Below are 25,635 nucleotides of genomic sequence, written 5' to 3'. Positions count from 1 at the left end.
AATTTCACCTTCCGGTTTCTGTCACTCCCTCTGCCACAGTGAATGTCACACACACACACACACACACACACACACACACACACACACACACTGTCGTCAGAGAGAGAGAGAGAGAGAGAGAGAGAGAGAGAGAGAGAGAGAGAGAGGTGACTTCTTTTTTTTTTTTTTTTCTTGAGTACAACAAAAACTCATGTGGATTTTACAAGTGGTTCAGTAAGTCAGTTAGTTGAGAATGGTGTTGCTTTGGCGTGTTTCTTGCTAACAGCTATTCTCATACAGCAGGAGGATAATGTAAAAATTATGCACATTACAGAAGCAAATAGCGGCATATGCTTTAGTGAATCTGCATAAAAGTCGCGTTGCAGTCTCTTATGAGCGGAGGGAAATCGTGAAAGAGAAGCATGACGTGCCGCTCTTTTTAGCAGCTAGGCAACAAAGCAGTGTAGCAGACACCGGCGCTTTGCCAGCACGGACCTGCGCTGCTGACAGAGAGAGACCAGCGAGAACTTAATTACAAGTAGCTTTCGGCTGCTCAGCTTGGCCTGCAACACACACCCACACGCAGAAAGGTGGGGAGGGGTTCTGCTATAAAGAGGGAAGGGTCTGGGATGAACATGTATCTGTAGTAAATTTTGGTCATCGAGGCGTATTATCGTGTTTTTACCCTTGATGAGGATCCATTTTGCCTGCCGGGGAGTGTGAACGCGGGGGGGCGGGTGTCGGGGTGACGCGGGAGGTTGTATGGCATGGGGCGGGGGTTGTTTGATGTCTGGAGTTAAGGGTGCTCACTTCCACTCGTTACAACTCTCCCGTAACCCCTCGACTTCCGAATACGACGAGGCTTGCCGTTAAATGTCGTAACACTGCGATGCTTTACAGTAAGTGCACAGTGGGCGTGCTATAAAGTTAGTCAGCTCCAGCCTAAAAGCCAAGTATACGATGTTTGGATGTACAGGGGCACGCTGTCCACTACTCGTAATCGCCGCTGCAGACACAGGCAAAAGTTTATTCTTGGTGTGCATCCAAAGGTCTGGGTTACAAACGCTGGCGTGCGTATGCCGCGGTATAGTTTTTTACGCCTGTTGTTTGATGTGTCAGGCGCCAGATGAATGGTAAAGGCGGGTAATCAAGGCAAGAGCGTTCAGGCATCGCTACTGGTTCACCAGTTTTTTTTTTTTTTTCTCATGTCGCTGTGCCGTTTAAAAACTATCTACAAACTACCCATCCGCGTGCACTCTTGCACTCCGTGTGAAGCACTCACTACACATTCAGTGCAGCAATTCAACTAAACGATGTACATGGGCCTTCATCTCTCTCTTCCACACACACACACACACACACACACACACACACACACACACACACACACACACACACACACACACATACCACACACACACACACACACACACACACGGCCAGACTGACACACTTGACGCCTGCGAGAGATGTGCTATACAGGGTTGGCGTGTGGTTTGTGTAGTGGTCGCCCCAAGCGCCAACCTGCTCACTTCCCATCAGGTGTTTTCATTACGTGGATGGCTTGTGTGGCTGGTGAAGGAGCGAACTGTCGCGGACCTGTCAGCCAGTGAATGACTCTCACGGCACTCAAGAGGCGGTAAATGTGGTTCCCTTCTCGGCAGTGGAGGGACGAGTGTTCCCTCATTCCGCCAACTGTAGTAGTGGTACATTGCACTGTGTGTCCTGGAGTACGCTGAGGATGCCTCATTCTAAGTATTGATATAAATGTCTTTTGTCTTCAAGTGGTCAAATGAAATTTTGTCTTAAAACTGTTGTACAGCCATTAATTATAAGAGCAATAACCGGTGTTGGGGAAGCGTCAGGGAGTTAGTTCTCCCTCTGCCGTGACCCACGCGTTCACTTTGTCGCTGTCGGATGACAGGCGACACCCGCTCTGGAGTACATCCTTTCTTTTCTCATCATTCCTGGTGTATCCTCTCACATCCCTACTTAAAATTACTAAACCACAGCCCTGCAGACTTCACCTCATAGGCTGCAGCTTACGTTATGCCAAGCGGTGGTCATTCACACGTCAGACTGGTCACGTGAGCCATGTCATGGATGAGTGTGGCCTTCCCCTTCTTCTCTACAAATAGTCAAGTAGCTACAGTTGTTTCCCGGGCGATGCAAACGTTAAGAAAGCGCTATCAATCGTGTAGGCAATTATTCCATTTCTTTTTTTCACACATCATGCATGACTCAACTTTTTCAAGAGGCTAATGACTCGCACCGCCGTCTGGTGTCTGGCGAGCGGAGGCCACCCGTCTTGTGCTCAGCTTGGCACCGGACTCCCTCGCTGTAAAGCTGATGTCCCCGTCCAGTGTAACCCTTGCCTCTAAGCGGAGTGTCATAAATGTCAGCTTAGGCTTTGTAATGATTATAGCTCGCTAGTTGGCTTGCTGCAAGAGTTACTGTGCAGTACACACTGGCAGCAGTAGCAATTCTTGCAGTGTCGCTATCGAACGTGCTATAGAGGAACAATTAGCCAGTGGCTCCGGGCAGTGAGCCTGACAGGCTGCAACGTGCGGCCTTCACTCCGATGCTTGTCCCTCACCACAACGGAGTGGCGTTGAAGATGAATTTGCTAATAGCTCTGATTTCAGTGGTGCGTGCAGCCTCCTTGGATATAGGAATTGGTTATGACTCTGAGCCTAAGTAGTGCACACTACAGGAAGAACACCTCAGCCATGCTCTCGCCAAGCTACGCCCAACTTGCCTGCTGTATCACAGCGCATCGCTCCCAAGCGCTGTGCCACGCTTATCTATATACCTGTTGCTTTCTTAAGCTCTTGAAAGTAAACTTACTAATAACTGAAGATGAAAAGGCAAATAATTCCATCATCAAGCAATACAGAATAACCAGAAGTGCAAATTTTCTGTCTATTTAATGGGCGTGAATCACACTGAGTTGAAACTAATAAAAGATGCATGGAGAGGCGCACGCAGAGTGTAAAGTCCGGGAAGATGCAATAAAGTGCAGAGATGAGGCCAGGAGATTTTATGAACTAAGCTGGTACACACACACATACACACACACACACACACACACACACACACACACACACACACACACACACACACACACACACACACACACACACACACACAGCAGCGGCAGCAGCAGCAGCAGCAAACACCCCACAGCCTATGTTTACACCACACACTCCGTCGCTTTCTCCTCCCTTCATTCACTCTTATTTCCTTCCCCTTGTCATAATTCTTCTTCCTCCCGCCTCTTACATCCTCCTGTCCCTCTCAGCCACTCACTTACTTCATTCCTCCGGTCCGGTTGCATTCTGCCACGCCAAAAGAGGTTTTCACGTTCATTCTCCTCCCCTTCCTCGCACTACTCTTTTCCCAACATCCTCCTTCCCTAACTCTCCTCACCACACACGTGCCCTCCATCCCTGCCTCTCCATCTCTCCCCTCCTCACCCCCTCACTCTCACTCCCTCGCCTCCTCACTCAGGCCCCGCTACACTGCAACAACGATAAATATTCACGTTCTCTTCCCATCCTCTCCTCACATGCACTTCGTTCTTTCCGCTCCCTATCATCCGCCTCCCTCTCTCTCTCTCTCTCTCTCTCTCTCTCTCTCTCTCTCTCTCTCTCTCTCTCTCTCTCTCTCTCTCTCTCCCATCCTTTCCTTCCTTCACAACCCCTAAAATTTTCGCCACCCCACCCCGAGCCATACCGCCTCGCGCCTCCCCGCCTCGCCCAGCGCCGCCACGCCCCGCCTCACTCATTTGTCATAACTTTTATCATCGTCGGTAGAGTTCACGGTCAGTCTTAGGAAGGATTAGAGGGACGCGCCCGCCTAACACGACACTGGACCTTGCTGGACGTTGTGATGTCCGCGGTGATGCAGTGGTGATGGTGGTGGTGGTGGTGGGGGTGGTAGTAATGAGCGGGTTGGAAAGACAGTAAGACAGACATCCCTGAAATAGTGAACAGCGGCCTGTGTGTGGTGAACTGGGGTTTGCCTGTAACGCGGTCATGTTGAGTGCTTGAAGACCATGCGTAGCTTACCGGTGGAGGAAGCAGGAGGAGGATGAGTATAGCAAACATGCCCACGCTTTCCATTACTACTTGAAGTCACGTGTAGTGTGTGAGTTTGTGGGTGCACGGGAGAAGAAGGAAGGTTGCCAGGGATTGGGGGAATGGTGGGCAGAATGAGGTTAGCTTTTGTGGGGGGCTGGGGAAGAATCTGATGGAATCTGGACTGGTGGAAGAGGTGCGGGATGATGAGGTGAGTGAAGGCTGAAGAGGGAAGGAGGAAGGGGCTGGTGGTGGATTGGGAAGAAGCAGAAGAAGAAACAGAAAGAGGCGGTGATGTGTTTGTGATGGCGGTTCACGTTGCCAAAAACGAGGCTGGCTTGTGTTCTTTCCTTCTTTCATGAACATTTTCTATCTTTCTTTTAACCTATCTTCGTTGCCTTCTTCTTCCTCCTCCTCCTCCTCCTCCTCCTCCTCCTCCTCCTCCTCCTTCTTCTCCTCCTCCTTCTTCTCCTCCTCCTCACAAGGGAGGCACCTGCAACACGATGAGACAGTTACAGCAGCACATCCAGTCAGGTTAGTACGTTTCTCAGTAATGCAGAAAGCTTGAAGTAATATCTCTCTCTCTCTCTCTCTCTCTCTCTCTCTCTCTCTCTCTCTCTCTCTCTCTCTCTCTCTCTCTCTCTCTCTCTCTCTCTCTCTCTCTCTCTCTCTCTCTGTGTGTGTGTGTGTGTGTGTGTGTGTGTGTGTGTGTGTGTGTGTGTGTGTGTGTGTGTGTGTGTGTGTGTGTGTGTGTGTAGCGTCGCACCAGCTGACTACTCCCACGCCTTCCATCCTGAGCGCACACATTTCCTGCATTGCTTCATTCCTCCGCCTTCCTCCCGCCCCCCGCCATTTTCTTTTTTTTTTTTTAGGTTATGTTGTTCTTTTCTCCTTTGTTCATTGTACCCTCCCGCTCCAGATAACTTGTTCCAGACACGAGCTCTGTGTGTGTCCCTCCCTACTGCTTTTTTTTTTTTTTGCTTCTGGTGACCTGGATCTGGTCCTTGTTGAGTCTGCAGTGATGCGTCGTGTTATTTTGAGTGTTTGTCGTCCCTAATTAGCCTCTTTAACAAGCGAGATAAGGAGCATTTAGCTTCTGATGAGTGAACACCCTCTAGACATGCGCACGCACGCACACACACACACACACACACACACACACACACACATACTCCCAAGTGGAGGATAATCTGTGTGTGATTCTTCACGATAAAGTCTTAGATCTATTTGATAGTTAATGAAGACGATGTTTGCACACTGCTCGACGTAGCGAGGCGAGACGCCCTGGCGATTTGTTTGGCGGAATTAGAGAAGAGATGTGTTCGTCTCTTCATCAACTTAAATATGTTGATAAGGTATTGCCAGAATGGCGTCTGACTGTCTCATACTCTTAGTTGCTATTGCATAGTCTGCAACACCAGCAGCGAGGCGTGATGCACGCGGCAGTGGGAGAGATAGTCACTTGGTACTGGGTACACACACACACACACACACACACACACACACGTGGCACAGCTGTGGCGAGGACAGCACCGCGCCGCCGTAACATAACAGGCGTAATTCTTGGCTAATCGATAAAGTAATACAACGGGCGTTGTTACGTTAATAGATTAAACAACCCACGATAAAAAGGCGTGCGGCAATGACGCATTGCGGAGCACGATAGGGATTTATTCAATACAATATAGCACAGGTGGAATGTTGCGCTGAGCCATTCAATAATACAACAGGTGTGATGATTAATGATTATTAATGAATTCGATAACGAATAATAAAAAGGCGCAGGGGAGTGGCGCACGCCAGCATGTGATGGGAACTAGTGTAATATATTGTACTCTGATAGATAAGATGTGCCATGCATAGACGGGCGGAAGTTAGACATTAGCCTGGAAATGTTACCTGTCACCACCAGTAAATCCAGCCCGATGAAAGCTGTCGTGACACGGGCGTCACGCTCACTCATCTTTATGACGCCAGGTGTGGGAAAAGAGAACACGTGTGAAAAACACATCATACAGAACATGACAATATAGCAGAAAACTTGCAGAGAATGACATTTAGTGCTTAAAAAATCCCTTACTGCAGTTAAAAAAAATGTGTTACAAATACCAGAAACTTTATTTCAGATGTTAAAAAAAAATACTAATTGCCCAAAATAATGTGTCTTGTTCCACTTAAACATGAAATTGTAGAGATGACAGTTACCTTAAACTTTAGGACACGAATTGGCACCAGAAAAAAAAAAAAAAACGGAATCCTAAGCCTAAGTGAGTGTATGCCGCAGCAGCCACACGTTAGCAGCGAGTGTCTGCCTCACCTGCCTCGTATATTACTCTCGGTCCATTCACCTGACGGAGAGGCGGCCACCATCAGGAGGGAGGGAGGCTGGGTGGAGAGAGAGAGAGAGAGAGAGAGAGAGAGAGAGAGAGAGAGAGAGAGAGAAAAGGGGGGTGTCGTTCGTTTTTATGGTCCAACTGGCGACAGGGAGCGTGTAGAGGCGTGGTAGCGTAATGGCTCATCCAATCGTGTGTGTGTGTGTGTGTGTGTGTGTGTGTGTGTGTGTGTGTGTGTGTGTGTGTGTGTGTGTGTGTGTGTTACATCGGTATTTTATATAAATTGTACTAATATGTGCTGTTTCGCCTCTGTCAATATCACTACCCATATTATGTTTTCCGCAATAAGTGGGGAAGGTACACACACACACACACACACACACACACACACACACACACACACACACACACACACACACACACACGCGCGCGCGCGCGCGCGCTAACCGACTACTCACTTTACCTTAGCCTGTTGTCTTAATTACAATATGAAACAAATACGTTTAGCATTAAACATTTCTGCATTGCAAATTAGTTCACTTGTGCTACGATGTGCACTAACTTAGTTGTGTTCGTGTCTTCTGTTTTACACGTCAGTCCAGCCTTTGTACCTCAATGTCCTTGTTTGGTACTTGAGGCGTGAATGAAGTGTTACTTTTAGTATAATCTTTAGCGTTGTGTTGCTGGAGGGAAGTACAAGTTCTTGAGTGTTTCCCATGGCTGTGATGTGTAATTCTCTTGGCTATGTGATATATATATATATATATATATATATATATATATATATATATATATATATATATATATATATATATATATATATATATATATATATATATATATATATGGTGTTGGTGAGCGGTCTGCGCGCTGGTGTGTTTTCAGCAGTGGGGAGACAAGATATGACTTGAGCAGTTCCTGGGAAAAGATTATTACTGTTACTTACCGGCACGAATGTAATTACGTAGAGTACATTTTTTTAATGATTTCCTGTTGTTACCTATGAAAAGGTTTACAGATTTTTCTGAGAAACTTTTTTATTTCAGTACTTTTCTTGATTAATGTGTTGAGTGTGATTTTCTTGATTCTTCATATCGGAGGATTATTTTTACTTATGAGTTGTTACTAGTAGCTCTATAAAAACGTCACTGACTTATCGAGAATCTTATTTATCTATTTTTTATTTTTCATGGAAAGTAAGTAGTGCTCTGATCCAATCACATAAATAGAGGCGCTTTACCAAGAATGACATTAAGACCATTTATAATTCATCAGGAGTCTGCAGTCTCTCTCTCTCTCTCTCTCTCCAAGTTTGTAAGATTCTAGTTTTCTTTACCTCTCCTGTCCGTCTCTCAGTCTCTCACCAAGCTTATGAGATACTCTTCCTTGTCTTTCTTTACCTCTTCTCTCTCTCTCTCTCTCTCTCTCTCTCTCTCTCTCTCTCTCTCTCTCTCTCTCTCTCTCTCTCTCTCTCTCTCTCTCTTTTCTTCCGCTGTCAACAGAATAAGCAAGGCATCACATACATACGACGTTAGCTCCCTCAGACGTCTGCAGTGCTCTCAGCCTTCCTTGGTGATACGTGTGTCCTTGTGTTTACGTATATGTACTTCTTACGACGGCTTAGCATGCTTGGGGCCATTTGAATCCGCCTCCAGCCTCGTGCCACTGAGCTCAAGCAGTCCTCGGTGCCGGGGTAACTGGTAACTGGTACGGAGCGTAAAAGAAAGGAAATCACGGACTCAGAAATCAGATGCGCGCACTAACCCATCTAACGTTTGCTTGAGTGAAATACAGTAGTGATCTCGTATGAACTTGGACAAAGCTGCTGAAGAAGAAAGGAGAAAATTAAGAAGAGGCAAAAGGAGGAGGAGGAGGAGGAGGAGGAGGAGAAGAAGGAGGAGGAGGAGGAGGAGGAGGAAGTCCTTACTTTGTCTCTTCGTTATTTGTTTTCTGTTTGTGCGTCTGTTTGTCTTTCCCTCCGTTTATATATCTGCCTGTCTTCCTTTCGGCGGGAACCAATCTTCCATGGCACAAGCTGAGTGAAACACGACAACAGCTCCATACACACACACACACACACACACACACACACACACACAGTTATTGATAGAGGTATACCATTAGGCAGTCCCTCAGGTGATGTGCGTCAGAATACTGCCACACATTCAAAGGCTCCACGCAAACTGTCCCTTTCTGGGCTGTAAGTCACGTCAGTCAGTAATCATCGAACCCTACATGGAGCACGCACGCCAGTGTTGCCTGGGCCAGGTGCACGCCACGCCCGCACCACACAGACAAAAAAAAGTACAAGAGTACCTCATTGAGAAATATCATCAAGCCGATCCTTTATTTACTGCTGCCTTCCCCACGTGCTGCCAGCGGTACACAGAGAGAGAGAGAGAGAGAGAGAGAGAGAGAGAGAGAGAGAGAGAGAGAGAGAGAGAGAGAGTTCCCCTTCCACATACTCGTACTTAATCGTGCCCTCCACCATCTCCCTTTCCTCCACCGCCAGTGCCGTATCCACTTTCTTCATTACTGCCTGTCATTTTCACTCATTCCTTTACTTCCTTACGCTTTCCTCACTGCAAATGCTGACCACCGCGCACGTGACAGTTTATATTGCTAATACTGAACTTTGTGGCGCACGGGGACGCCCAGGAAGTCGTGCAGTAACGCAGTATCTAACCCTTGTAGTGGTTTCTAGTCTTTGTGCAGCACCCTCGCCCTTCCCTCAGCGAGTGTCGCCCCCTCAGCTCTATCAGTCCCGTCAGGCTTATTATAACTTGAACTATGATTTGCCACTGTTACATTGCTGTGCTACCACGAATTTCTTTGCCTTTGTGAAAATGTACATCCTTTTGTTTATTTAAAGCACAGTTGCGTTTCCTCATTATTTTCAACTAGAACTTTGATATTTCTTCCTGAAAATATGAAAATTATTAAGTCTGATCCACTGTCCAGGGCAACAGTCCTCTGATAGGTAATGTTGTGCATCGTAATATACAAGCTAAGGCTCACAGTGGCAGCCTTTGGCCACGCATTACTACCTTCATAACCTTTCGCAGTGCTTGAATAGTCCGAACACTCTCAGTGGAATACAGATCATCGTGTTCTCATTTACTGCCGCTGTTTGATATAATTAATGGTGTATAAAGTACAGCCACTTATAAAGACGTATGAACAATTGAGCATTACAGAAAGATACGTAATATGTTTCTCACGGAATATTTATCTTATATTGCCCTGGTGCTTTCAATCACCGAGTTTCCTTGCATATTACTGTGCATGCGAGAAGTCTGGAGCCGCTTTAGCAATCTGGCAAGTCTAGGTAATGAAGGAAGTCTCGAGTCACAAGCCGCCACAGTGAGATCTGCTCCTGTTATTCTCCGGTCCAAGTCAAGTCTGGAAGCAGCGACTCCGCCAGTGACCGCCGCGTCCCGCTGTCCCGCCCTGGCTGTGCCCCGTCTCAATTTATGGACGAGTGGTCTGTTTGTGTCCGTGTGGGGGAACTTTTTAACATAATATTCTCTCTCTCTCTCTCTCTCTCTCTCTCTCTCTCTCTCTCTCTCTCTCTCTCTCTCTCTCTCTGACGTGTGTGTGTGTGTGTGTGTGTGTGTGTGTGTGTGTGTGTGTGTGTGTGTGTGCTATTTTCCCTGATGTGTAGCAATACCAATACCGCTCTTGATGAACCGGTTGTTACCAATACCGATATTGAACAGGTAACACTGGACCACTGCCCACGTCCCCCTTCCCCTTTCTCCTTTACCTCTTCCCACTCCTTTCTTTTCCATCAATTTTTCTTCTTTTCCTCTTCGTCTCCCTCCCCGATTCTCTCCTCGTGTGTGTCTTGCAGCCTCGCCTTACCGTCTTCATGGTAGTAGTAGTAGTAGTAGTAGTAGTAGTAGTAGTAGTAGTAGTAGTAGTAGTTTCAGTTTCAGTTTATTAAAGAAAGTTACATGAAAAAATGGGGAACAAGATATACAATAGTCAAAGGGGGGGAGGGGGTTACAAAGTAGGGGAGAAACACAGAAAATTTACAGGAAAGAAAGTGGCCGGGCGGTCCGGCTAGCTATTAGTAGTAGTAGTAGTGTGGTGATAGTGGTGGTGGTGGTGATTTGTGAGGGTGTTTTTTTTTATTGTTGCATAGTGAGCAGTAGTAATAGCAAGCATTATACAGTGAAACATATTGAGGGCACAAACATCCCCCACCAAGCACGTATTAACACTGGTGGGTGTAATCTGTTGCTGGCATAATGTGCACCAAAATTCGTAAAGTACGCGCTTGCTAAGAGATTTAGGTGCTTCAGGGGCTCTCTCTCTCTCTCTCTCTCTCTCTCTCTCTCTCTCTCTCTCTCTCTCTCTCTCTCTCTCTCTCTCTCTCTCTCTCTCTCTCTCTCTCTCTCTCTCTCTCTCTCTCTCAGTGAGATATTTATGCCTCCTCTAAACAAAATTATTTACCGCCTCACCAACTGACCCTCTGATGTCGGCTATTCCCCTCCTTCAGCGTCCTCTTCACAACCACTGTTACATTTAGGACGGCTTGAGTTCAAAGTAAAAAAGGAATGTTTCTCCGTAAGCTCGTAAGATTCGTTAAGTTAAATTTCTGTACGATGAAAAATATATTGTGTCCATTTTCCTTATTAGGTTTAGTAATAAGATCTCGTGTCGGTGTGTGCGCAATCTATCGAGGTTAGATTTCGAACACAAGTGCTTATTTAAGGGAGCACCTCTTCCCCTGCAGAAATGTACCTGTTTGGAGATACAGGAGCTATAATAAAGGCGAGAACTAGACAGGAACAGAAGCAAGAAAGATTAGACAAAAATATAATTACGAACACAATCAATGCGCTGTATACAACATTTAGGCAAATACATGTCACGCGCTTTACAGGAGAAAAACGCTGTAGTCCACTCACACTGACGATATGTGAAGAGTATATAGGGCCACTTCTTATCACTGGTCATTAGTCCTCAGACCTTTTTGTGTCACCCGCGTCTGTCATCGCCCCGGTCATCATCACCGTCATGCCATCACCTAGAGGGACGAATGGACCCCATAAAGAGAATGAAGAGCGGCTTATCACGCCAGGGGTAAGGGAGGAAATTAATTAAAGCACTGTGTGATGGACTTAATGTTAGCGCAGCAAGGGAATTACAGAGAAAATAAGAGATATAGCTGTGCACTCTTTGTAGACTTCACTTGTTCGGGCTGACTTCCACAATAATCCCCGCCTCTCCGTTCTTCCAAAGACCTCATCTTATGTAGACTTATGCATACTGATAGCCTCTTCTACCGTCCGCCTCCAGCAAGACGGGACACTAGATAACGATGAACAGAGCGTCTCAGAAAAGGTACGTAAGAATAACGCACAAAAAATAAATAAATAAATAAATAAATAAAAAAAACATGATGAAAAATCTACTCCGTTGTATGAAAGGAAAGTCAACTGAAAGCCATTGGTTTGAATTATTATCAATCAAAAGAGATTACTAAAGAAAATGGAAAGATCAGGCAAAATCAGGGATATTTGATGAAGTAGCACCAGCAATAGCAGAAATAGCAACAAAAACAACGATAACAGTAGTAGCACCACCAACATCATCATCAACAACATGAACAACAGCAGCAGCAACAACAACAGCAACAACAACAGCAACAACAACAACAAAACAACAACAAGAGCAGCAGCATCACGTAGCAAGCGCCACCGCCTTGGATGTATTCCACGTGACAAGGATACCTAACAAGCACGACTCGGGAATCTTTAGGGGAAATAGTCAAGACCACCGTGACCATTGCCCACACACACACACACACACACACACACACACACACACACACACACACACACACACACACACACACACACACACACACACACACTAAAACAATAGTAAAATAAAGTAAAACAAAAAAAAAAAGCGAAGTAAACAAAAGTCAAACAGAATTCTTAAAGAAGAACTGCAGGAGAGAACCAAAGGCAACAAGCCCGGGAGTTTCCGAACAGAAGTATAATTTAATGAAATGAGGCTGCCAGAAAAGCACAGTGCGCCAGACAACATACAGACTTCCGAAAAATTCATATCTAATTTGCTAAACGTGACGAGATTTGGCTACGACTGCAGCTCAGCGTGATCTTTGGGAACACAAGGTACAGGAGGCGCGGCACAGGAGGCTGGCGGGGCAGTGAGCAGAGAGAAATGTTTCACTCTCTTTAATTAGGAATGGCCGAGATAAGAAAAGTTGGAAATTGTGTCGTAGAAATATGAGGGAGAAATTCAGCTTTAAGAAAACAATATATATTGTGACTCTGGAAGACGGAAACTACAGACGTCAATAAGGGAAAAGAAGAAACGTCACAAGTAGATAAAGTGATGAAATACTACTGCAAACACAACTTCAAAGTAAAGGATAAAGAAAAGTGTGTGAGGGAGCAAAAGAAATGAAAGAGATTAACATTTCCTCCAGCAGAGAGTGAGTGAATGGGTAAAAAAAACGAAGAACTGTGCTTTTCTGACGAAAAAAAGTTCTGGAGGGGGAGAGAGATGGAGGTGATGAAAAATGAGTGGTAGGCGTTCGCATACGAGAGAGTGATAAGTTTTTGTCAAGGAGGGAAAGAAAGAGAAATGAGAATGTGTTAGGGACAGTGAGCAAGGCTAGAGAAGGAAGCCAAACGAGCAGGTGAAGTTCATCAGGGAAAGGTGAGAAATATTCGCTTTTACTGACATACATCGCTCTCTTTAGATTAGACAGTGTGATTTATAACAAACAGCCTGTCCAGGGACAACGAGTCTGCTGCTGCTTATTCTTTTTTTCTGTATTTATACTAGTGTTATATTCACATACTGCCATCATCACTGTAGTCAACACCACTGCTACCACCACAAACCACTGCTTTCAGTCACCACCATTACCACCACCACCGCAGCTGCCAGTCCCCGCTGCTGGTGGAGCGAGAGTCACCACTACAAGCAGCGTTGTGAGGTGAGATTAACGCAGCGGCATTCCCATCAGTAATCTCCCCGCAATGCATTACTATTAGTATTAATCCCCAGAGGCGTTGCGTTCCCCAGCACGCGCGCCTCGCTCCTCTCACTCTGCATCCCATTGGTTGCGTGCTCACTATTGTGATGCTCGTCTTCGCCCTCTTCCTTCCTCCGTGATTAGCATTTCCGGGCCGCGGCTGAACGTAATCATGTTCTCTTTTGTTGTCTTTAGCGCACCTCTGTTATTCCGGCGCTTCATTCGCGATTCCGTGTGATGCTGCAACTTTGCCTTAGATTGTGTGTTCCTGTGTTGTGGCCAAGCTTGAAATGAAGCAGCGGGAGCAGGAAATACACCTAACTACCTTTGTTCCTCCTCCTCCTCCTCCTTCTCCCTATCCTTTACAGAAACACCTGCACCGCTCCACTGTCCTTCATACGCCCACACACCGCCACCATCCCTTCGCACTTTTCACCTTCATGTCGCCAGAAGTACAGAAGATGGTGAGCAGTGGTGTGTGTGTGTGTGTGTGTGTGTGTGTGTGTGTGTGTGTGTGTGTGTGTGTGTGTGTGTGTGTGTGTGTGTGTGTGTGTGTGTGTGTGTGTGTGTGTGTGTGTGTGTGTGTGTGTTTGCTAATGGAGTTTGCAATCATGGTGGAAAAATTGGTGTGCTTTGTGAATCGGTGGTGGCATTGATTGATTGATTTAATTGTTTGCTGAAGGTCATATCTAGGGAGAGAGAGAGAGAGAGAGAGAGAGAGAGAGAGAGAGAGAGAGAGAGAGAGAGAGAGAGAGAGAGAGAGAGAGAGAGAGAGAGAGTTTAGGCTGTACATTCCTTTCTAACTATCTGTAACATCTGCATTGAATGATCAGTGTTACAGTGGCATTGAAAAACCCGTGCTGCACAACATTTGAATAAACAATCAGAACAAGAAAAAAAAGCTGCGGCCTTCGTTGCCTTATAGAGCTGAACTCCTCCACCTCTAGGCCAGACGTAACCTTCCAGACAATGATTTCCTTTGACTAACATTCACTTCTCTTCCTTTCTTAATAGTGGACGTTCTCTGTTTGACCAAGACTCTTAATTGGATTTTTCTCCTATCAGCTGGCGCAGAATCACCGTCAATGGAGTTACACGTTCCAAACTGACTCCTTCATTTCATCTCTCCCTCGCTCAGACGAAGGCTCTATTACCAGGTCTCGTGCGCCCTTGATTAGAGTACGCCTCGCTCTATTTTTTGTGTCCGGACGAGTTTCATCAACACAACTTTTAAATGGGGTTGAGTGAAAAGCTTTCTGTTTCATTAGCTTCCCCTATTTTAACTGACTATTCCATCTATCTCGCAGTAGTCTTCTCCCTTCATTTGGTGTTTCCACTCCTGGTCTTTTTTCACAGAACTAATTGGTGAGAAGTAACAGCACGTATTCCTTCCTTCCCTCTATTGAATTTACTTTCGCATATACTCTATACCTTCATATATACATCATGCCTTCATTCAACTTAATCTTGCTTTGAAATATTCCGTCTGAGATCACCATCCTATTTGCACTAACATCACAGCAAAAGACATGCTATTCTTACTCAGATCAATACTTTACTTGTATGATTATGTGACCGAGACTTGTTTAGAGCGACAAGTATTGTTACGTCTCCCAGAATACACTGCTTCTGTAATTGACAGGTATTCTTATTCCTTAACCATTCTTTGACGTGGAGGAAGGAAGGGCGGCACAAAATCAAGGCTCATAACGCGTGGTACTCACGGCAGAAACTTAGCAATAAGACTGAATGACGGTTAATGGATCACCCCTTAGTAATGAAGACACGCTGAAACAATGACACCGCTGGCACCACTCAGCCTACGTAACAAGCATCTGTGAAATTATATTGGGTGTGAACTTCTTTTTCAAATCAGAAGAGGACGCAGAAGAGGGAGGAAAATGAGGACAAGGAGGATGAGAGTAAAGAAGAGGAGGTGGAGGAGGAGGTGAAGGAGGATAGAGAGAAAAAGAAGAATATGTAGTCCAGAGTATTCCGTTAAGAGACAGTTAAGTAGATTCAAGACGAAAGTGTTATAGAAGCTGACATGTTGAGAGCCTGCGACTGCGACGAGTGTGGAAGATGAAGGAGGAGGAGGAGGAGGTGGTGGTGGTGGAAAACAAGGAGAAGGAGGAGGAAGAAGAAGAGAGAGAGAGAGAGAGAGAGAGAGAGAGAGAGAGAGAGAGAGAGAGAGAGAGAGAGAGAGAGAGAGAGAGAGAGAGAGACAGAGTGTGTGTGTGTGTGTGTGTGTGTGTGTTATGATCAAAGGACAAACATATGTTGGTTGGTGTGTTACCTGATCATTTCCCAGAGAGAGCCAGACGTTATTACAAAGCAGCATCCACCAAGCCTTGCCATCACGGGAAAAAAAAAATCAGCAATACGATTCTATTCATAATAAAGGTGAAAGGTCACATAATAATCCCCGAACAAGTGTACAATACCAGTATTTATGTGGCGTTTTTTTTTTTTTCCCGCTACTCTTGTAACCGCGGGGAAAGATTCCAGTAAAAGGAAGTTTTTAATAAGAGATTAAATGTTGTTTTTTCGTGTCGAAATGTCAATGACACTACCACCACCACCACCACCACCACCACCATTACCATTATCATCAGAAACAACAAAGTTCGGCGCCATTGCAACAGTTACCTTCATTACTCCACCTCGTCTAATACACTTCTCCCGCTGGGCCGGTGTTGCAAGTTTCACTCCGCCACCCGTCTCTCCGTCAGCAGTTTCAGTAGAGTTAACACATTACACTCAGCACAGACAACTTGTAACAGCCGCTCCTCGTGTTGCTATCGTCACTGCCAGACTGAATTCCCATTGAGGACTGAATGACATACAGTGTTTTTTTTTTTTTTTGACATTGATAAGTTTGTTTGCTCCTTCCCTTTCATTTTCCTTCCTTCCCTAAAGAATACTCAGGTAGAAAATGTGTTATAAAGTAAATGAAATCTACATGTCGATTGTCCGTAGAGTTTTTACCGGAATGAAGCGTGTTGCAGGTTGAGCGTTGGACAGGCAGGGGGAGGAGCCAGCAACACTGCGCGAGACTCTGTATTGTTATAAATCGACACTGTGAAATAATGGGAATGATATGATAATCTTTAATGAGTCCCATATGAATGAGTTAAAGTGATGAAGTGTAGCACATTAATAATACGCGCGGTGCACCGAGGGAACACTAAGGGAGTCTCGGTCATGAAGCGGCACATGGTAATCTTTTTGACTTTGCTAGATATTAAACATTTTATTATTCGCCACATATTGGACGATTTGATGTTAGTTTAGCGCAACAGATTCATGATATATGGATCAGATTTTCTATTATGCCAGCAGTGTGGAGGACATTAAATTGTTTATTGCTCGCCACATATTAAAAACCAACATACTTTAAATGATACCACAGCTTCATAAAATTTGACTCTCTTTTTAAGTCAAATATTTGTGTACATACTGTCACAAACGAGTCACAGTGTAAAAGTGTAGCCTAATTGTCAGCCGGCCACACTGCCTCCATGCCAAATGACACCAAATATTGATTATGATTTAAAAATGTAAACCAACTTATTGTAAAGTCACAGCGATGGAACCCGGAGTGGAGAAAGATATATATATATATATATATATATATATAATATATATATATATATATATATATATATTATATATATATATATATATATATATATATATATATATATATATATATATATATATATATATATATATTGTCAGTGACATGGAGCAGGGTTAGTGGCGTGACTTGCGTAATGGACTTTAGATGTGCAATGTACTTTAGAAGTGACGCTAAAGAGAGAGAGAGAGAGAGAGAGAGAAGAGAGATAGAGAGAGAGAGAGAGAGAGAGAGAGAGAGAGAGGAGAGAGAGAGAGAGAGAGAGAGAGAGGAGAGAGAAAGGGGAGAGAGAGAGAGAGAGAGAGAGAGCAATAAAGTACACTACGTAGGCGAGATGTGAACTGCATTTTCATCAGAGACATTTATGCATCAGAACTTAAGTAAATATCATCTACTAAATGTGTGTGTGTGTGTGTGTGTGTGTGTGTGTGTGTGTGTGTGTGTGTGTGTGTGTGTGTGTGTGTGTGTGTGTGTGTACCTGGGTTTGTGATAAAGTTGATACATAATTTCAGCGGGATGCATCAGTTTTCACGAGCACTATTAACAGAAATGACCTCCTTTTCCTTTGAGGCAGGAAATTAAAGGCGATTAAATTTCACTGCCCGAGTTGAAAATACTCCCTCATCTGCTGGTTACCGAGACAGCCAGATGCAGCCACGGCAGGCAGTCAAAGTCAAGCCAGTTAGGTGTGTCAATATGGGAAAATAAAAACTCTTGCAGCAAATTTGAGTGAGTAAAAATATGAAGCGAACGAAAATTACCAAAAAAATGGATCCGGAAGGGCAGTCTACTTATAGGACATCAAAATTCTTATCAGCATCTATCGATAAGAAGAGTCTTTTGGGTCGTGGAGAAATCGCAGAAAGCACTTGACACGCGGCACACGTTTAGAGGTCATAGAAATGAATACATGTGATGCTCAGTGAACTGTAATGATGCATAAGCTGGTTATAAATAACACAGGCTTTACGGGGCTTTTCATAGTCAAGGAAAACGTATTGCTTACTCTTTACTGAATGGGCAACCTATTAAGCTTGCAAAGTAAATGAAATATATAAAATTTTCCTAAATTAAAAACTCGATAAATCATTTTATGTTCAGAGATAAATATTTTGTTAAAAAAAAAATTAACTCTTCAGAGTGTAAATTTTGAAAAGGTAGCTTCACTCATCTAAAAAAGAAAAAAAAAAAAAAGGCTCACTTACTCCCTTGGTGTAATACTCACAAGAAAAAATTAGCGTAAAGTTTGAAAACACTCCTGCATGCAGTGTATTATAACCATTTTGACAACACGTCCTTTACACATCATTAATCTTGCTTCAGAATATTGCTCGGTCTTCACACCCCACCTGAATTGTTGAATATTTTTCACGCAGACCTTGCATAGTGCAATGAAATTGTGTGCAGAGCAAGCAAAACTAATGATCAGAAACAGTGTGTACAAACGTCTCGCCGACACGAGGCTCGTCAGCCTGGCTAGTGTTTTGCTGCTGCCGGCACTCAAGACTGACCTCCCTGCTTGAACCACTGCCTGTATCACCGACCCTCCAGCTGCCTCATCCATCTCATTCATAAATTCATCAGGGACAAGAAAAATGCAAACTTTGTACAAGACAAATAAAACTTTCGCTGGAATATGTTAGGTTATAAAATATTAGGATAAAGGTAAATACTTCTTAACGAAAGCAAACGACAAGTTTTCTTTACCTCGAAAAGTTATATAAAATGTTAGCAAAAGTATTATATGCACATCAAAAGAAGATAGGTGTAAAAAGTAGAGTATTTTCACAATCACGGTAAGACTTTCAATTTTATCAGCGCGTGAGGAAGCCGAAGTGACAGACACAACCTGTATTCACCCAAACATTTGCCGTAAATATAGAAGTGCACAGCCATTAGTATTTCTGTCACAGTCTACTGAGGTCAACTGCTACAATCCAGTCTGATCTTTTTTTTTTCTTTTAATTAATCTTCCTTCCGGAGGCGAACTCACGAGAAAAGATCAAACTTTTTTTTCTTTTTTTTCACTACTTCCATGAAAAGCCTATGATGGCGTGCTGCTCTCGCGTTACAAATTGTGCATATGAATAGACTTGTACTGTGCCAACTTACGGACCACAAGAACGAGACGCGTGGCTATTGACTCTGCGATCAGCAAGGCTTGAAATATTTATTTACCATTAGTGTAGGAGAATGTGAGTGTGGGAGTTAACAATACTAATGCGTGTCCCTCCTTCCCCCCAACCCTCAAGCAACACACACACACACACACACACACACACACACACACACACACGCTTTAATGAACGTATATGCCCCACATTTATTAGTGGCATACTGACCTGACGCACATTAATGATAAATCTCTCTCTCTCTCTCTCTCTCTCTCTCTCTCTCTCTCTCTCTCTCTCTCTCTCTCTCTCTCTCTCTCTCTCTCTCTCTCTCTCTCTCTCTCTCTCCTCTCTCTCTCTCTCTCTCTCTCTCTCTCTATTTTTTTTTTTTATTTATACAAATCTACATGATATGTGTTTACAGAGTTGTTGTACATATACTTTACATATTTCATACAAACAATTTAGGCTAAAGAAGTCACTGTTAATGCCTTCTATCTGAAAGCCTCTCTCTGTTTGTCTGTTGCAACCACACATTCACTGCAGTGTTGAACTGCTGCTGCTGGTCCAGCCCTCAACACTTGGCTGCACGGTAACAAACTCGTTCCACCAGCCAATGTATGTGTTCAGAAACTGTCTTTGATGGTACCACGTTCTGCACCTGGGCTGGTGCAGCTCCCCAGGGGCATGTGTGACAGCTCTGGTGGTGACTTCGGCATGTCGGGCAGGCTGCCGGAGAGCCTGTAGGTGTGGCACCCGTTGCTGTTGCACCTTGAACATGACGGTGAGGCCCGCCACGTCTCGTCGGTGCAGGAGGGTGTGCAGTGCAGGCTGAAGGCCGAGCTCACTGTTCCTGATGAGTCTCGCCGCTCGGTCCTGCACCTTGTCCAGGAGAGCTAGGTGCTTGTTTGCCGCGCCGCCCCAGGCCAGGCACGCGTACTCCAAGGAGGAGCGGACCTGCGCCTTGTAGAGTAACTCCAGTCCCTTGGCGTCAAGGAGGTAGGAGATTCTCCTCAGGGATGCCAGCTTCCCTGAGGCCTCTCTGGCGAGTCGCTCCACGTGGGTTCTGAAGGTCAACTTACGGTCGTAAGTGACCCCCAGCACCTCCACCTCATCCCGCGGCACACACACACACACACACACACACACACACACACACACACACACACACACACACACACACACACGCACGCATACCATCATCATCATCATCATCATCATCATCATCATCATGCACGCAACTTGAAAATAGATAGGTATATTGTCTGATATTGCAATCTGGAGAGGTCATTAATCAGTCATGAGCCGATATCAAATGTTATTACAATTCTAGTGCAGCGATATACTAATGTGTCTGTTTGTGAGAGAGAGACAGAGAGAGAGAGACAGAGAGAGAGAGAGAGAGAGAGAGAGAGAGAGAGAGAGAGAGAGAGAGAGAGAGAGAGAGAGAGAGAGTGTGTGTGTGTGTGTGTGTGTGTGTGTGTGTGTGTGTGTGTGTGTGTGATTAAAGCGGTCTGATCCGGTACAGTGTTAACGGATTGCCTTTCCTATGGCCCAGTGACGTGTCTTTTGAATTTCGGTCGTTGTTGGTCAGGTTCTCACTATCTTTTGTTTCTGGGCTTATTTTATTCACTTTCTACTTTAGTTTGTCTTATTTTACGTAATTTTTGCTTATTATTTTCGGTGTAGCTTTCCTTAGTTTCTTATGTCCTTATTTTTGTGCTGTTTTTACTTTTTTCGTTATGATGTCACTTTCACGGTCTGATGTCACGTTCATGTATCGATGGTCTTGTATCATTTTCACATGTTTGACGTCACTTTCATTTATTCCTGGCGTGACATCATTTTCACTTGTTGCTGTTTTGACATCACCTTCATTTATGGTTTGTATGATATCACTCACTGGCAGTTTAACATGACTTCCTTTCATTGCTAGTCTAAGGTCACTTTCACTTTTTTTCTTAGATCACTTTATCTTCTTACTGGTCTGACTTCACTTTTTTTTTTTCATCCGATATCACTTCCACTTTTTTTTTTCCCCCTGGTTTGACGTAATCATCACTAATTACTGGGACTGCTACTTACTCCCGGTCTGACGTCACACACATCGCTGGTCTAGCATAACGCTTTTCACTGGTCTGCTATCACTTTCACTTAATGGTAGTCTGACACTTCATTTAAAGCCAATCTGACATCACACACGTATCACTGTTCTGCCATCACTTACATTCACAGATTCTCCGTCTGCTATTATTTTTCAGTTATTGGTCTGACGCCTTTCTGTCACTGGTTTCAGATCTCTTTTCACATTGTTCTGATCTGACATCAAACGCTACAATCCGGTGTTACATCACTTTACCTGATAACTGGTCTAATGTAATATCCACGTGTTTTTAGTTTTTAATATGTGCTTTTTTTTTCATTAAATCATTCAGTTTCAGTTTTCTTTTCAACATAATACTAAAGTAATATATTTTTTACTTGATACTTGCTTGCTGGTGTAACGCCACTTTCCTTATTAACGCTCTGATATTATTTTCATGTATTTCTAGTTTGTAATGTCTTCATTTTCAAATTAACCGTTCCGTTTCAAGTCCCCAGTATAATCCACACGATACTTCATAACTGCACAAACCAATAAACATTTCGCCACGCACAGCGCAGTGGCAATCACGACACTCGACACTTGAACTCCCACTGACCGCAGTCTCTCATTACTTGACATGGTGATGGAGGAGAGAATAGTTACCAACATTCCAAACATGTCTGTAATCTCAGCAGGGAGAGAGTATTCTTTCAGGGCAACAGGTAATTAAGGTGTCCGTGTGGCAAGGTCTGCATTAGAGGAACCTCGGATTATAACAATATTGACCACACCAATGTCGTGTGTGAGCAACAACCAGACATTTCCTTTCTTTTGTTAATGATAACTTCATAAGCAAGTAACCATGAACCAAAGGCAGCAGGAACAGACGTGGTGTTAACAACGATTACTTTGCCATTTAAATAAAGAAAGGAGGACAAGTAGATCATTTTTTTTATAGAATGGTGTGATTCCTTGAAGGACCAAACACTCAGTTAACCCTTTCACAGTGATAACCAATAATGCACAGCTCTAAAAAAAAATGAAATCTTTATAAGTATGTACAGAAAGAAGGGAATAAAAGAGAATAGATCGTGCAGTTTGTAATCGGTATAATATTTGAAGGTGTACGTAGGTAAAAAAATATCTCAGAGTGGTTAGTGACAGGAAAAAATGAGGCGAATAACAGCGAAAGGGTTAAAAAGGTGAAGCCAAGTCACAGTAAGCCAAGGTTTAGAGGCGCCGCAAGGGTCAAAGTATCACAAGTAGGTCGAGAGGTCAGTGTGGGAAAGTCAATACACAAAGTTTGATCAAAAAGTTACTAAGGGACAAAAAACCATAAGCATCACTTCACATTCCGCAGGACGATTGATGCAAGATGCCAGGATGAGGGACAGGTTAATGCGGGAAACGGGAATGAAGCAGGAAATTTGGAGCAGATTAAAACGTGGGGGAGCAGATCTCGTGGATGGTTATATTGAATTAGTGAGAACAGTATGGAAAATATGTGGAGGGCGAAAAAGAATTACGAGATTAGGGTGGCAAGGGAGGGGAAATTTGAGGCAAAATTGTTCTTTCATTTGTACGGAACGGAAGGCAGGGACTGAATGGGCCTTTGAAGAGAGATGATAGCGAGTTAACAAACTATGCTGAAAACACAAGCAAAACTGAGAATGAATACTTTTGTCACTGTGTACACGACAGAGCCACACTCTGATGCAAGATGCTGATTACTTATTCAAGGAGAACAAAGAGAAAGGTAAGGGATTTCCTTCACGTACGACAATATTTTCACGTCCTTAGGCATCTTTCTTTCAACATATTTTGAGTCGGCGGTTACTAGAAAGCTACTTAGATTCTATAGACCAGGAATTTCCATATTTCACAGGCTACGTCCCATCTTCCAGATCATGATTGCACACACGCGCCTCCTGCTACCATATATATATATATATATATATATATATATATATATATATATATATATATATATATATATATATATATATATATATATATATATATATATATATATATATATATATTTTACTGTTTGTTGATAACTGCATCCATCACACTTTCATTACGATCACACAGCTCACTTGTTTATTGATAATGATAATTAACAGAATGATCAGCGATTATCTCACATGTATATGTTAAGAGTACGAGCATGTCAATTTGGGAGCCACTATTGTTAACAAACAAACATGTTAGGTAGCGTTAAGGAGGAAAATAGATAGTTAATTAAGTTGCATGTTAAACTTTTATCGATTATCAGTAAAATGTCTCAACTAATTATAGCATTAATACTTGTTCATAATTTACAGGATAGATTCAGTAAATACCTTTTTTTTTTCATAATTGCTGCTATCTTGTTGGCTATTATTTTTATTTCTAGTAAGGAAAAAAAAAACGTATTTCATTATTATATATTCCATTATCACTGCAAGAGTTTCTCTCTCTCTCTCTCTCTCTCTCTCTCTCTCTCTCTCTCTCTCTCTCTCTCTCTCTCTCTCTCTCTCTACAGAGCCTAACAAAATTCCGACGTTAATCCCCCTAATTGATTCTCCAAAAAAAAAAATAAATAAATACACAACAATGATTGCAAAGTTAATGGCTCATATTAACATAGCAATGAAGCACACAACGCTAATCAACAGAAAAAAAAAATAGTTTGTTCTGGTAGTGAGGCGGGCATATATATCTGGAGTAACACCAGCAAGAGCACCACGCCACTGTTATTTTGTCTTTCCTCACGAGATAAAACGAGGCGGAAGATAACGACGAAAATTATAATATACGTTGATTATAATAAAGCGCTTGACGGAGTACCTCATTAGAGGGCTCCAGGAAGAATAAAAGTTCACTTAATAGAGCGCAATGTCTTGGCTGGGATTAGGGCGTGGCTTAGTCCAGGGAGCAAATACCAACTTAATAACAAAAAATAAATAAAATAAATAAATAAAAATGGCGTTGGACCACAAGCAGGGCTCCTCAGAGTTTAGTTACGCAATTGAGTGACCTAAATTTTGGTGTATAAAGCAAGAAAAAGTTCCAACTTAATGAAAAATCAAAATGGCGTTCTATTACAAGAGTCGCTCCCAAAGTTCCGTATTATACTATTCATTATACGCATTAATTATGTAAATTGAGGAATAAGTATGTAAATTGGCTGATTTGCTCGCGACACTAAAAAAGTAGGTCTGCTAATTGGATTTGTTCGTGATGCTGAGGTTTTGTAAGATGATCTCAGCAGACTGAGTTGTGAGCGAAGTGGCAGGCCCAGGTTAGTAAGAGTACGTGCAGTGTGCTGTCTGTCAGAGAAAACTCCCCTCAGTATGTAATAATTAATGAAACTAATCACGCTAGTTGACATTGCGAAAGAGACTTGGGAGAACTAGCAGGCCTGGACCTCAGAGCTGGAAAACGGTCCATTGCTGCCTAGTCATAATAATATTGATCGTATTTACTGCACGTGTATGAGTTTCAAACACCTCGATCTGCACTCCTGAGAAAGACAATCCGGCGCCACCCGTTGATTAAAGTCCTTGAATTCGTGTAAAATTTTAAAAAGACTTAAAAAATAATTGTTGAGGTTCTGACCGTGATAATCGATTCCCGAGGTGGTTACTAAAGAAAGAAATAAGTAGATTTTTTTTTTCACTAATGGGAGAGAGAGAGTGAAGAAACGAAGCAGAAAAATCCGCTATGTAGTTAGTGTATGTATGACAGAAAAGTTTAAGAGCAGGCAGGACAGGTTTATGGATGTGCATGAGAGAAGGTGCCATTACTTATGTCCAAAGAGCTGCTATGGTAGTGTGCTTGTGTTCTTATACTGTTATGAGAAACCTGAGTGACAGCAACACTAAGGGAGAGGTAAAGGACGGCACTGACCTGAGGCGCAGCACAGGTGTATCCGACAGGTGCTTCATCATAGTAGTTCCCAACACTGAGTACTTACACCACCTCACCCATCATTATTATTTCTACTTACACTAGTTCTCCTATTATCAAATCACGCTCGTACTTTCATTTTTCATCACCACGGTCACTTCATCACACGGAGGTCAAGCAACAGTACTTAGCAGAAAGTGAGACGGTTGAAAGTTGGCAGACAGTACGCGCTACAGGCTGCAGCAGCGCCTGGAAACTGTTGCTCTGTTGCTCGCGCGCACGTCCTCCCCTCCCTAGTTCTGCCACACTACTGTCCTTCCTTGCGGCCACGGCCCCCACCTGATCCACGTCCCGCTCACGCCGCTCCTACACCCTGCCAACGTTACAAGGTATCCTCAAAATCTTTCTCCCCACCCCTGTACCGCGCCATCCAAACGGCATTGCTCTCCTGACCCGCACCTATTAGCAGTAACCTGTGCCACGCCACCG

At 43.7% G+C, this 25,635-nt stretch overlaps 2 long non-coding RNA genes across 8 annotated transcripts in view; one reads left to right on the top strand and one right to left on the bottom strand.

Annotated features, from left to right (window-relative positions):
• The window catches only part of LOC135096913 (uncharacterized), a 106,156-nt gene extending 80,686 nt beyond the window's left edge, over positions 1–25,470 (bottom strand). For all 3 annotated transcript variants that reach the window (XR_010265164.1, XR_010265163.1, XR_010265162.1), the window contains exon 1: positions 25,247–25,470. This is a non-coding gene — a long non-coding RNA (uncharacterized LOC135096913). The remainder of the gene's footprint in view (positions 1–25,246) is intronic.
• LOC135096910 (uncharacterized) overlaps positions 1–25,635 on the top strand; it is a 39,131-nt gene that overhangs the window by 4,435 nt on the left and 9,061 nt on the right. For 2 of the 5 annotated variants that reach the window (XR_010265157.1, XR_010265158.1), the window contains exon 2: positions 13,294–13,376. The exons of the other annotated variants lie outside the window; for them this stretch is intronic. This is a non-coding gene — a long non-coding RNA (uncharacterized LOC135096910). The remainder of the gene's footprint in view (positions 1–13,293; positions 13,377–25,635) is intronic. 5 annotated transcript variants of the gene reach the window in all.

The sequence above is a fragment of the Scylla paramamosain genome, unplaced genomic scaffold, assembly GCF_035594125.1.
Source record: "Scylla paramamosain isolate STU-SP2022 unplaced genomic scaffold, ASM3559412v1 Contig9, whole genome shotgun sequence".
Lineage (NCBI taxonomy): Eukaryota > Metazoa > Arthropoda > Malacostraca > Decapoda > Portunidae > Scylla > Scylla paramamosain.
Note: the sequence above shows the minus strand (reverse complement) of the source record. Positions and strands in the feature narration are given on the sequence as shown.